General features: G+C 39.2%; 1 long non-coding RNA gene across 1 annotated transcript in view; it reads left to right on the plus strand.

Annotated features, from left to right (window-relative positions):
* The first annotated feature begins 1025 nt into the window (after positions 1-1025).
* The window catches only part of LOC142160414 (uncharacterized), a 31035-nt gene continuing 19364 nt past the window's right edge, over positions 1026-12696 (plus strand). The window contains exons 1-2 of the long non-coding RNA XR_012693208.1: positions 1026-1098; positions 2832-2930. This is a non-coding gene — a long non-coding RNA (uncharacterized LOC142160414). The remainder of the gene's footprint in view (positions 1099-2831; positions 2931-12696) is intronic.

A 12696-nucleotide genomic window follows, 5' to 3' on the forward strand; every position in this document is an offset into this window, starting at 1 on the left:
ATGATGGACTATAACACCATCATAAACTGAAACATTTCTATTTATGCTTAAAAGTGAACAAAGGTCTCACACAGTTGAAAAGACAATTCCAATAAGTGACAGCAGGGGGAGGGAGTGATAAATACTTTACTTTACCTCTGAAAGTTATACAACCCCATCTGCCTGATTTTCCTTCTCAATATAGGAGAAAGTACAATTTGAACTACACTTTTCTCTTTAATTCTTACCTAAGAATTCCCTCAATATAAAGCAGCCTAGATCTATTTTAAGTGACAGTTCCACATTTTAAATATGTGTCTCTTAAATGTATATCAGTGAAAATTACTTATTTTGTAAAACTGACAAACAACCATTTTTTTGCATACTAATGGTATGTAATTCTCAGTATTTCAGGGCCTCAGCGTTAATGATTATACTGTATTTTGTATTAGTTACGTTTTTTACAGTGCAATACTGCAACATAATTGCATACTCATGTTAACTACTCAGTGTAAAGTGTTCAAATTACAGCAACACAACCATTCAATTATACAAAATATATTTATGCAATTATAAATCTTTCATGTATGTATATTTTCTACTGCACCCTTGATATTCTATACATTAACTCCAATACAATTCCTATATATACGTCTATCCAGTACTTATAATTTTTATTGCTGTGTGTGCCATCCCAGCACAGATTTCCTCAAAATAGTCTAGCTGTCTATGTAACAACAATGCCACAGCCATATACATCCTTTCATTTCACCAACTATCCCCCTGTAGCAAACATAGATCACCCATAGTTCTGCAGTTGTAATGGGACTACAATTCCCAGCATGCCATGTCAGCCTCAAATTACCTAAACCTCTGTATAATGTCCCCTAATAACACTTTTCATTTTGGTTGGTAAGAAGAGCAACCTAAAATGCTGTGCCTGTGACCGTTCCCACCCGCGGTGATCTCTGGGAAATGTATTTCTTATGTCAAGATAGACACTGTACTAGTGTATTACTAAAACTACAACTTCCAGAATCCATTGAGCACAAGTTCAAGACGCCAATTTTTTAGATGCAAAACTTCGTGTTCTGTTCTGCGCAGCTGACTGACAGTCAGGTAAAAAGATGCATATTAGTGTATAAATACGCAAATTAGGTGGTAGAGTGACTTGTATCCATGGATACATTATATAGATGTGGATTTGTTCTTAAACAGTAATTTGAAGAGAAGCATTTAATGTATATAAAAACAGTTTAGATGTCCTAAGAAAGTTCCGAGGTGCTGTGCCACTAGAAGTGTCAATGTAATCAGGACTGAGACATTCTTACTACAAAATACTTTTTTTTTTTTTTATGGGAAGTGACAGGTGAGCTACCACACATTTTAATAAAAAGCCCAACCAAGACCAAAAACTCAGATATCCCCATGTGACCCCAGTTTTAGGTCAGGAATGAGACAGGATGAGTTGAAGATAAAATATGACATAATAATAAGTAAATAATGCTAAAGTTTAATTTGAAATAGTAGTAATGTTTCAGTTAGTTTAATATATTGTAGTGTAATCCCTCCTATACATTCCGATTGCTTTTTATGCCTGTCAGGAACATGAGCAATAATTATATAGTGCCAGTCCTAGGTTAGAAAGATTTGTCCCTTGCTCAACTTCACACACAGACATTTTTCTACCAAAGGGGATGAAACCCCCCAGATGCTTTGCCACATTTATAGTGATTGGCAGTGGGAAATGGCAGCAGAGCGGATTGCCTGAATGGAGTGGGTGTGCCGGTTTATAGTTCTCTCACTCAATGCTCAACTCCAGTCCTGGGACACCCTCTTTGGATAGGTACACCTCACTGTTGCTGAGTCTCTTTTCCAATTATGATACATACTGCAATGTGACCGGGCTAGGGCTAAGATTTTTCACTTCTGACTCCTAAATAATTTTGAGACATCCAGCATAACACTAATACATTTCTCCTGACACATTGTTAAGTAATCCCTGCTGCCCTCATATTGAATTGATGAATCAGTGGAGTGAAAAGCTATCAGCCAATAGCCAATAAGTTTCCACTGCTGGTCAGAGTGAGCTTAGTCATTTTATGAGGTGGCGGGCTAGCAAGTTAACTGAAATGCTTGCTCTTTCAACAGTTTAAGAGCAGCCAATAAGTGTAATGTACACAAAAAATTGTAGATTTTTTTTCACTTTCATTTCCCATTTATCACTGTGCAGACATCACTTCAGCCTCCTGAAGCAAGACGAGTGTATTTTTTTTGTAACTAATTCCTTATATCCTGTTGCCTAACTTACTGCTTGCTCCCCAAAAAGGTACCTCTTATGGACAGAAGGGCTCATTTACCAACCTTGCCTTTAAGTCTTAAATATACAGTGGACCACAGCAGCCAATCAGCGATAAGCTTTTATTTGTTTAGTACAGGCTAGACAATAAAACAAATGAATTTGTTATTATGGTTTAGTGTAGATTTGGCCCTCTGAACAATATTCACAGACCTTCCAGCATGAGCCTTTCCACCTATTACAAAATGCTCTGCTCACACAGGTTAGTAAAATGTAACATTTATGTCGTAGCGCAGTTTGAAGGACAATCTATTAGATAAGAAGAGGTGCAGTAGCCTAACCAAAAACATGGCAGCTGTGCTACTTAGGTTGGGACCCTATGATCCTATCTTTGCAAAACTATTATGTACTACTGACTAATTAGCTGATTATTATTCATATGTTTATATTGTTGTACAAATGCCCAATTTTAATTAATTAAACACAGGGACAGTATTAGTAAAGTAATAAGGTTAAAGAATATTCCCATTGTTTTTCATCTCTTCACACCCAGGATTTAATATCCACTGACATTGGCAGATGATAATGGGGAAATGGAGATGGATCTGCAAATGAGTTTGTCCCAATAAGAATGAACATCTTTAAAATGCAGGTAATCTACTATTACTATTAATCTATCAAACAATCTAAATTAAGTAGGCGGGGACTTGTAGTTACCAAATCAGGGTATAATCAGTACCGTACCATAGAGTGTTGGCCCCCAGGGGCAGCTCATTGGAATGGGGCCCTTGTAAGAAATACTAAGCTGTTTTTTATAATGCAATGAAGACAACAATAAATGCATTTTATTTATTAGGAAAACGCATAATTTTTTTTTATATAGAACATACAAACAAGTCTGTGCATAGTGACAACAAGCCTTTCCTGACCCAAAGAGCTACGTAGATCATTTTTGATAATTTTCAATGTTGAAAGCCTTGGCTATAGTCACAAGAACAGTTCATGAGACAAGCAGTACATAGATCTGGATAGCATCATGACAACGAACTATGTACGATTATTAACATATTGACCAGCTGCTTAACATCCTTCATTTTATTTCTCCTGTATTTAAATGAAGCCCCTATCGAATGTAACTGGAAAGTAATGGAAATAATGGAGAAATATATATACATATATCTTCGGAAAATATTCTTGAAAAATCCTTTACTTTGAAATGAACTTCTACTTCTGTAGAGCCTGCAAGAGAGTGTGGTTTATGACGGTGTTCGTCTCTACAACAGCCTTCATACCCTGGAATCATCTCATACCTTGGAATCGTCTCATAATTTGGAATCGGTCATATATAGTGGGTTACTCATTGGATAAAACACAGTTACACTGAAACAGCAATCCAGTCAGTCTTTCATCTTCGCAAAGATCATCAAAATGATCTTTTACTTTCTTAAATCTGTTATTACGAAATTGATTCAAAATACGCCAATTTGTACTTATTCCAGAATCTTCCACTACAAATTCTTCAAATAATCTCAGAAGATTAGTGACTTCCAATACGTCATTTCTAAGAAGATTGTACATTAAGTCCATCGTGTCCAACTTCAGCTACTTGGAGGCAATGATTATTTTATCCAAGATTTCACGTTGGATGACTAGTAAAAGAACAAAGTTAAAGAATTAAATTTTTTTCTTAAGTCCCGCAGTTTTAGTCCTCTCTTTTGACTTTTTACTAGTGAGAATTATACATGACAGAGATCTCGTAACGTTGCAGAATCTTTCTTTGAGAGCATATATAGCATCTTAACTTCCAGTCCAGCTTTTTGGATTCTTAGGTGTAAATGTATTATGCTTCGATATTTGCAAATCACAGATTTTCTGCGACTTTAACAGCAAAATTTAAAACGGCAATGTTTTAAAAGGGAAAACTTGTCTTTAAACATATTGCCATTTTAAATTTTGCTGACAAAAGTCACAGAATATCGGCGATTTGCAAAATTCAGAGCATAACACATTTTTTTTTTTAAATCCAGTATTTTTATTGAAATTTTTTAAGATATAAACATACTAAACAACAAAAAGAAAAGAAAAACAATCGCATACATATCAGAATTAAATGACGGAATTTACAAGATTACATTAAAGCATAATAATAATAAATGTGCTATATTCATTCAGGATCATACATCGTAAATGCTTATACATAAGTATGTTACACATGCAGGGTTTATTACATGGACTCTTATTATAAGAACTGCGGTAGCCATACATTTAAGTAGATAGAGCATCTGTACTAGATGACATAGGATAGAATGGAGACTCTAACCATCTGTACCAGATATTCTCAAATTCCTTCAGAGCCTGTCTGCTAGTATAAACAAATCTCTCGTGCCTTATGGTGGTATTGACCAATTTTTAACCGTGGGACTCGTCGGGGCCAACCACAGCCTCGCTATACAGACCTTAGCCAACATCAATAACTGTGAAATGTACATTTTTGTCAGTTTATTAACTTTCCCCTTCAATAGGAGCCCAAAGAGACAAGTGGCCGGTGAACTTAGAGACACTTCAATTCCAGTAACCTGAATACATCTCCTGATCCTTCGCCAGAAGATTTGTATACATGAACACTCCCATAGAAGGTGCCAAAAGTTAGCATTGATCGAATTGCATTTCGGACAGTTAGGGGTAGCATCCGGGCGAAATTTTGCCAATCTAATAGGGGTAAAGTAGGCCCTGTGTAAGATAAACACCTGTATTTGTTGAAATTTTAATGATGAAGTATAACCTTTAGTACTGTCTGTAACCATTTCCCACTCCTTGTCTGATAAAGGGCCAATATCTATTTCCCACTGATTCCTCAAACCATCCAAATCATCTGCAGTGGATTCATACAGAAGACATGAATACATTCGAGAGATCAGACCTCTATAACCCAAGGCCTGTAATTGTTTCCTCAGTGGATCCACCCCAAACACCAAAGTCTCCCCTTTAAATTGTGTGTCTAGGGCGTGTCGTAACTGAAGGTAAGAATAAAACATTGTTCTGGGTACAGAGAATTCCCCAACCAACTGTTCGAAGGATTTAAATACATTTGTATCATAAAGCTGACCTACCGACACCACACCCAACCGAGCACTCCCTGGCCCTCTTCACTGTATTCAACTTCTTAAATTTCTTTGCCCCCCAGATAGGAGTATATGGATCAATGTCAGTTTGTTTCATTATTTTATTACAGATTGTCCAAATCTTAACTGCCTGAATCAGGAGCTGAGGAGCCCGCATACCAAGCCGCCCCGCCAGCAGTGACTGTAAGGGAGTGTGATTAGAATTAAATTGGTGTACCAACACCCAATGTAGCTCATGGTAATCGGGGTCCGAAACCCATGCCTTAGGGTGGACCCATTGAGAGGCAAAATAATATAATTTCAAGTTAGGAAGTGCAAATCCACCAGAAGATCTGGATCTATACAGCGAGCTGAGCTTGACCTTAGCCCTTCCCCCTCCCCAAACCAATGAAATCAAATAGCTATCAATGCATCGGAAAATGGAGGGTGGAATATATACAGATGACTGCTGGAGTAACACATTTACCCCTTAGAGTCGTTTTTTACGAAGGAGCTCACAGTAGATGTTTTTAATTTTTGCTATGGAACTGTGTCCAAAAAATGTGTAGATAATTTAAACACGGTTCTCTTCTAGGCATCATTCAGAACTAAATTCAAGTTTTGAACAGCACAATTGACAAAATAGGAATGTGATCCTAGTTCCTGGATTCCTTTTTGAGCACCCCTGTATATACCACTACAGAGCACTGTCATACCTTTGACAACGTACATTTTTTTATATTAAATCCTTTCTGTTTGATTGACTCAATTATTTGTTTTTCAAGTCTACTGACAGATTAATATTTAATTTCTCTAAATAACGTAAATACTTTACAGATCTTCAATTCATATGGCTTGCCACTATCATCAGTAATAATTTTGACATAGCTGTTAGGGCCGCGGCTAACTAATACGTTTTTCGAACCAGACTAGTAGCAGTCTTCACCTTTAGGAGCCGCCTCTCCCGTAGAACAGGATGCGTTCGGAAGTACTCAGATGCCCCCAGGACTTAACTCTATAGTAGTAGAAATTTATCAGTGTAACCGCAGTGCAGGGTAGGGAACCGGAATACTGGAGGCAGAAACCATGGACAGGCCTAGGTCATTGGTCTGTAGCAAGCAGGAAAGTCAGAATACAAGCCGAAGGGCAGGGCAGGTAGCAAACACGTAGAATCCAGGAAACAGGCAAATGGTCTAAAGGGCACAGGAGTAGGGCAAGCAGGGTCCAGAAAACAAGCTAAGGTCACAAAAGTTAAACCAATCTAGGACAACAAGATATCCAAAGGAGCAGGTAAGCAAACTGTGAGGCACACAAACGCTATAACCGGCAGGGAGGCTAAGCCCTCCCTGCCTTAAATAGTCAAGGCAACTAATCCGATTTTCAGAGCAACAGCCCTGTAATCTGCCACAGGAGGCTGATAATTAATCTGACATGCCCCTAAGCCAATGAATAATAATTATTTATTTATCTGCGCAGGTGCCCAGCTGCTGGGACGCGGCGCTTCTGCATCAGAGGAGCGTCCTGACCGTTGCCTAGGAGTGTTAAATTCACGGGTAATCTCAGTCTAGATTGGTCTAATACATAGTTCAGATGACCCCACAGCGCTGGGGTCATGAGTTCAATTCCCGACCATGGCCTTATCTGTGTGTAGTTTGTATGTTCTCCCCATGTTCGCGTGGGTTTCCTCCGGGTGCTCCGGTTTCCTCCCACACTCCAAAAACATACTAGTAGGTTAATTGGCTGCTATCAAAATTGACCCTAGTCTCTCTCTCTCTGTCTGTCTGTGTGTATGTTAGGGAATTTAGACTGTAAGCTCCAGTGGGGCAGGGACTGATGTGAGTGAGTTCTCTGTACAGCGCTGCAGAATCCGTGGCGCTATATAAATAAATGGCGATGATGATAATCTGTTTGGTTGCTATAGACAACATCCCCACGTTTGGAGATCTCCCTTCTGGGGCGTGGCCACGCAAATCACATCGCAGGCACCATGCTAATTTTGTCCAAATACAGTAGGGGGCTGGGCCAGTTTGACACTATTAGCCCCTCTGCCACCCACTTCACCAGCGGACAGAACAGGATGTAGAAGGTTGTCCTACTCCCCCATGAGTCTCCCGGACATTCTGGGAGAGTAGGAAACTATGACTTACACACAATGAAGGCTCACACATTTTGCAGCTTCACTGAAACAGCCCATCAATTTACTATTATTCAATGATGTGACTGATATCTAGTGAATTCTCATAAATATGGGTATGGATCACACAATATCTGTCTCCATTGTATGTAGGGTAAAACTGCCAACCTGACTCCTTATTACACTGAAATGAAACTACTTCTGCTTTTCACATTTGTTTTCCAACTGCATTTCACAATGGCTAGCAATGCTGTCTCACAGTGCTCGATTCCAACCAAGGCTCTATCTGTGTGGTGTTTGTATGTTCTCCTGCGTTTGTGCGGGTTTTCTCCTGGTGATCTGGTTTCCTCGCACAATTCAAAAGTATACTGGTAGGTTAATAGGCTTCTGAAAAAATGGATCCTAGTGCGTGTGTGTTTGGTAAGGAATTTAGAATGTGAGCTCCAGTGGGATAGGGACTGATGTGATTGATTACATATTCTTAGTACAGCGCTCCATAATATGATTGGCGGTATATTAATAAAAGTTAATAATTACTGCAATCACTTGGACTGAGTTAATTTTCTGGTGTTAAAGACCTTTTTTAACATTAGCACATATTATAATTGGAAAACAAACTGTGAAAAGGAGTCCAGTTGGCAGATATGCAACAGGTAGAGTTTAAAAGACTGTTTGTAAAGTTTTTGTTAATTGAATATGTTCCCCACAAACAGCAAAGAGGGGGGCCTCCCACTACCTAAAGCAGAACTTAAGTCATTCCTTAGCGGTACAGCTTCTATAGAGCTCTGTTGAGACCTAGGAGTATATCAAGAGGAGGTTATGAAAAGTCTGATGGGCTTTACTTTTAATAAAACTGGTGTCTTAAAAGATGATGGCAAACCGCAGAGAATTGGCCGTTTTTCATACCCACTACCTAATAAATATACCCTTTAGACTGCTCATTTTAGAGCAAACTGGGTCTTGGCTTCAAGTCAAGTGTTGTTCCCATCAGAGGACAACTCCACCTAATTGCTATACGTGGGAGATAAAAACTCCAGTAAAATCCCTGTTCCAGCTTTTCTCATTTTGCACCGGAGGACACACATCATGGCAGATATAAAGAAACCATCACTAGTCAGCTATATCTTATGGGTCCTGGTTCATGTTCGAACATACGTCCATTTGCGTGAAATATCTCTGCGCATGCCCAGAAACGGACCTTACGCCAATGAATGCTGTTGCATGCAATTCATATCTGAAAGCAAATGTCACTTACTACCTGCGACTTGAGAGATGGTACTTAGGAGGGAATGGGCAGACTTTCATAACACCATGTATGGTAAGAGTGTTCTAACACAGATTTGGCTAATTCAATCCTTGGGTTTCTTGTAAGTACACTTGGTTTCAGCCGTATCATTTGCACCAGCTAGAGGGCAAATGCTGAGTTTAGTGATGACTGACATGGCATAGTCTTTAAAAGTACAGGTATGTGTGCCAGTAGCTAGCACAGAACATGTTTTCTACAAGTAAGATAGAATATAAAAACTAATTGTATGTACAAAATGCATTGAAAACATGTTTACATAATTGAATTGAAAAATATGTAATATTTATATAAATGATTATGCTGATAGTCATTTTATTTCATGGCCAAAAACTGTTTCTATGCATTCTGATGTGACCTTTTATTGTACAGAATTTTTTACACTTTTTCTTCAGCTTTTTGGCTTTTACAATAGTTTATGGATTTTTTTTTCAACATTTTGATAATTGGGCTCATAGACAAGCACAAATCAAAGAGCTGTGCTACCTTATGTTCAAGCTACACTCTTCATTGATTTCTATAGCAAACAGGATTTTTGTTGTGTTTGTGGTCCGTCAGGCATTCAGTAAATTGTCATTGTGTACTGATATTCCATTTCCTATAGAAATCAATTTTGCAGTGAACAAACTAACGTGGATTTTCGAGCGCACCCCATAGGGTTGCGTAGGAAAATCCACGTCATTGCGGTACCATATTACCGTCAATACTGCGCACTTTCTGCGGTAACGCGCGTTACCACGGACCGGAAACCTAATTGAATATGCCCCTATGAGCGAAAAGCAAGCAACCATGTGTATCTACACTTATGGAGTCATTTATGAACCCAAAATTATATGGAGGTATAGATCAAAAGCTGTTTCTTCTTCATATTTGTATAGTTGTGCTTATATTTACACACATTAATACAGCAAGATGGTAATGATTTTGAAAAAACACACCTTTCCTTATGATGGGAGAAGCTGGCCAAACACTGGACTACAGTATTTAGGCATTCTATGTGAATTCAGGATAGCCAGTAGCGCACCTGATTCTACATATGTATGTAAAAAAAAGATACTTTGTGGGCAGCAATATTCTAATGACCTCCTAGAAACGACATATTTGGAGGCATCAGTGATCAGATTTTTATATGATCTCGAAGGTGATATTGAATAGACCTTTGCCACTATATTCACATGAAGCCATTTTGGCTCATGTTGTAAATAATACATCAAGCCGGTGTCAAATGTAATATTAGGCATTACTTTGAGAAAATGTTTTATATTTTTGCCGCCATGAGCATTTCCATCACGTCCTTTAAAATATCAAGGAAAGCTCCAGAATGGGGTAAGTTCTCAAAACATTTACTGTGCCTCCATATTTGAATCTGGTTCGGAAATTACCCCCCTAGTCTTTGAAGGCCACCAAGTACCTCACAAAATCTAAATCTTGCAAAGTAACTACATGGTAAATATATACTTTAATAAATAGAGATAAAGGGGCTAAAAAAGTATGTGTTTGGGATACATATTGGACCGTCCAAAGTTTGTAGTCCTCTTGGAGCATTATCAAGTTTGTCAGCAGTGAAGGAGTTAAATTCACTTGCTCACTTCATATCAGGATAGTACATAGATCCGGCAGCTGGAGAGAAGGCCGGGCATTCATGCAGCACCTGAACTTCATGTAAACACCTGACGGCAGGTGTGAAGGACCCGTTCTTTTGTTTCCCACTGAACATGAGGTGCTGTTTGATGATAAACTGATTACAGAATGAAGAAAATGTTCCCTCCTCTGAAAGCAAGAGGGATTTGTGCAGTGATGCTTATGTTTTGGATGAGAACAAAAGGATTTGTTTAAAGTATTGCAGTGAAACAAAAGGCTGCTTGCAGGACAGGTTTGTGTGACAGCTGTCCCCAGAAAACCTAGCAAGATAACCTGAAGGCATCAGATCCTCAGAGATTTAGCAAGACAGTGCTGGACCATGATCACTTCACAGTGTGCACCCATCACATATGCACAGGGGAGGCAAACATTTTGCGGACCAATTCAATATTCAGCCCATCAATCCTCTAGGAACTGGTAACACATTAAGACATAAGACATTTTCTGTCGCATGCCTCAGTGAGGCCACTAGTGCCTAGTGAATTGATAGGCTGCATTCTTATAAGCCAATGAACTCATAGAGGCAAAAAGGAGAGGCAGGCATTTTGTGGACTAACCAATATTCACATGAATGGAACCTATTATCTATTAGGAACCAGTGACATCACTGAGGGAGTTAGTGTTTCATGCTTCAGAGATGTTGCTAACTTCTAATAAATGAATAGACAGCATTCACATGAACATACATTCAACCCACAAAATGTTTGTCTTCTCTGTGTGTAGGTCTGTCATCAGAAAGCAATCATACTTGCCCACTCTCCCGGAATTTCTGGGAGAACAGGTAGCACTCCTGCATCCTGCCCATCGGGAGCCTTAATGATGCGATTCACAACAAATTTTGGCCCAGCCCCCTGCAACAAAATTGCGTCTGTCGGGGCAGGTTCAAAATAACGCTACTCGATGCATCCCACTACTTTCTGACCTCCGGGATTTACCAGAGGGCAACAGCATAGAGTTGGCAAGTATGCTGAAAATGAACATGAAGGCTGGACAATAAAGCCTCCTTGTTTATAACAGTGGAAAGAGAAGCTGTCAAAGATCACTCATATCTAGAGATTTTGTAAATATGCACTTGCAATCTGGCAGAATGCAAATTGTCTCCCCATAACAGGCTGAAATCATTGGCAGCCCGTAGTTGCTAGTTAGAGATAAGCAGCTCTCTTGCAGCTCAGTTCATATAAATATTTGTGATATTGACACAATAGTTCTCCAAAAGGTTCGCACATTTCTGTTCCAAATAGAATCTTAAATATTCGCCTGAATATTCCTCTAGGAACTTTTCTATCATTTGTTTTTTAAATATAATTGGGGCCCTCAGTTTTCACCCAAAATCAGTTTTTTTTTATAAACGAGTTACTGTACATGGAAATTTAAAAATGGAAACAAAGATATAAAGTCACTTATGTCACAATGACACTGGAAAGGTGGGAGTACTCCTATTAGCAATTGATGCGACTGGCCAAAGAGGCGCGTAGTCTAACAGACCCCTGGAGTTCACAGGGACCCCCACAAGGAAGTTTGGGCTGTGTGAGATGTGCAGGTCATGGCCCTCAGAGCCAGTCGCTAGCGAGGTACCTGGAGTCTCAAATAGAGCGTAGTGAGCAAGCCGGGTCAGTTACAGAAGATCTAAATGAAGTAGAAACAGAAGGATGGTCAAGGAATCGCTAAACAGAAGAAAGGTCACGTTCACCAAGGTTAGCATCAGAAATCAACTGTACCAGAATTGTTAAACAGAAGAATTGTCAGGAACAATCCAGTCAGCAATGAGGAATCAAAAGAAAGTACAAGGGTAGAAGTACTACTGGAACCTGGAACAGAACCAGCAGGAAGTGATCCAACACTCTGGCACTGGATCAGTGCCAGAGTCAGCTTTAAATAGGCTATAGAATAGTTCATTTCTGGCGGTCAGTGACATCTCTGCTAGGCTTTTGAAATAGCCAGCCAGGATATGGGCTACGCACCACCGGCAGTACAGGTGTTGCCCCCCCTGCAAGAGGAGAGAGACAACTTAATAGGATATTGGGCTACCACCGCTTCCTCAAGAAAGTCACCCACTCCTAATTGATGGTGGTAGAAAATGCTGTTGTTCCAAAATATATCATAAATTGGGTTCAAATCTGGTGGCTAAGAAGGCCTTAACATATGGATAACAACAGAGTCATGCTTATCAAATCATTGCTCTACTCTCCATTGTCATCCTGGAAGACATCCCTACCTTCATGATAGAAATACTGTAACA

Source organism: Mixophyes fleayi, chromosome 6 (genome assembly GCF_038048845.1).
Source record: "Mixophyes fleayi isolate aMixFle1 chromosome 6, aMixFle1.hap1, whole genome shotgun sequence".
In the NCBI taxonomy this organism is placed as follows: domain Eukaryota; kingdom Metazoa; phylum Chordata; class Amphibia; order Anura; family Limnodynastidae; genus Mixophyes; species Mixophyes fleayi.